The sequence below is a fragment of the Gossypium raimondii genome, chromosome 8, assembly GCF_025698545.1.
Source record: "Gossypium raimondii isolate GPD5lz chromosome 8, ASM2569854v1, whole genome shotgun sequence".
NCBI classification, from domain to species: Eukaryota; Viridiplantae; Streptophyta; class Magnoliopsida; order Malvales; family Malvaceae; genus Gossypium; species Gossypium raimondii.
In genome coordinates, this window is record NC_068572.1 from 33840902 (window position 1) to 33842731 (window position 1830).

The 1830-nt window shown below is 37.2% G+C and overlaps 1 non-coding gene across 1 annotated transcript; it reads left to right on the forward strand.

Moving 5' to 3' along the window:
* Window positions 1-975: 975 nt before the first annotated feature.
* LOC128032300 (small nucleolar RNA R71) lies at window positions 976-1081 on the forward strand. Its single transcript, XR_008188427.1, has one exon. It is a non-coding gene; the product is annotated as a small nucleolar RNA R71 (small nucleolar RNA).
* Window positions 1082-1830: the final 749 nt, after the last annotated feature.

Here is a 1830-nt window from a genome sequence, read left to right on the forward strand (position 1 = left end):
GGACTAGATAACTCTTCTGTGGTAAGATATCTGCAACTAACGAAGAGGTTAGCTTATCAGAATTTTCTAGTTTAGATTTTAACTTTCTAGAATTTGCAGAATTTGGCTTTTCTGGTGTAGGAATTTCAACTGTTGGTTGATTTTCCTCTTTTTGGGGAGGTTCATCTTCAACCTCAACCTCATTGGGTTCAAAAGTCCTTTCGCTTCATCAATTGACTGCTTTGCAATTTTCCTTGCTCGATTTTCTTATGTTCTCCATGTCACTGGGCAAAGCTCCTTGTGGTCTATTTCGAAGTTCATTAGCTAGCTGCCCCATTTGGTTCTCCAAAATTCTCAAAGTTGCATAATTCTTCGCCATGTATGCTCTTAATAAGTTCTCAAGATTAGAAGACTCGACTGATAGAAGATTTTTATGTTGCTTGGTACAACACCTTGGGGTTCATTTCTAAACTCATCAGCTAATTGTCCCGCTTGATTTTCGTAATTCTCCAATTTTGTTTCTTAGCCTTGAACCAAGACATCATTTTCAGCAATGCATGCCTTCAACAAATTCTCCAAATTATTTGAAAGCTCAACTTGCGGTGGGTTTTGAACTTGTTGATCGAAACCAAGAGGTTGATTTAATTTATGTTGCATGTAAGTGTTGTTCGGTCCACCTCTTTGGTAGAGGATTGGTGGCTGAGCTGCAACATGATTTAAACCGTTAGTAGTAAACTGTTCCAACATTGAAGAGATAGACGATACCTAAGTTGAAAGTGAAGTAAGGGCGTCTATTTTATGTACTCTGACTGCTCGTCTTCCTGAAGCTACTTGATTTGTCAGCCACTAGTAATTATTACTAGTTATTCTCTCCATGATTTCGTGAGCCTCATTATAAGACTTCGATAAGAGAGCACCATTCACAGAAGCATCTACCACCAACCTTGTATGTGCATGAGACCATTATAGAATGTCTCCAATTGGATACAATGTGGAATCCCGTGCTGAGGGCATCTACGTAGTAACTCTTTGAATTTTTCCCACGCCTTGTATAAGGACTCATCATCCAATTGTTGAAAAGTGGTGACATGATTTTGCAACTTAGCATTTTTGCTAGGTGGGAAATACTTTACCAGAGAGCATTTAGCTAATTCTTGCCAAGTAGAAATTGAGTTGGATGGCAACGAATTAAGCCATACTCATGCTCAATCTCACAACGTGTATGGAAATAACTTCAACCTCAGTGCATCTTCAGTTACACTGGCTCTCTTAAAGGAATCGCTCACCTCCATAAACATTCGAAGATGAAGATGTGGATCTTCTGTGGACATTCCACTGAATTGGCCTATTGTTTGAAGCATCTAAAACATCACATGCTTCAATTCGAACTGCGGTGCCTCGATCTCTGGTTTCCTAATTCCTGGATTTAGTTCATTAAGAATTAGCACAACATACTGTATTATGGGTTGGTCATTATCATCAGTAATAAGGATTAGATTTCAAGCATTAGCGACTCTATTCCCTTGAACATCATTTTGATTCTCAAGGCCTATTTCTACAGCTTGTCTTTGGGCTAATCTTTCTCGTCTTCTTTATCTAAATGCCCACTCGATTTTAGGGTCTACAGGGAGTAAATCGATGATTCGATCTATGCTCATGATGACCTGAAAAGAAAATCACAGAAAACTCAATAATAAAGAATAAAATAATAATAATAATGGGAAAGAGAGAAAAAGAATTAATTAGTAAAATTATAAATTAAATAAAAACCAAATAAAAACCAAATTACAAAGAATAATTTTAAAAAAATCATTAAGGCAACAGTCCCCGGTAACGGTGCTAAAAACTTGT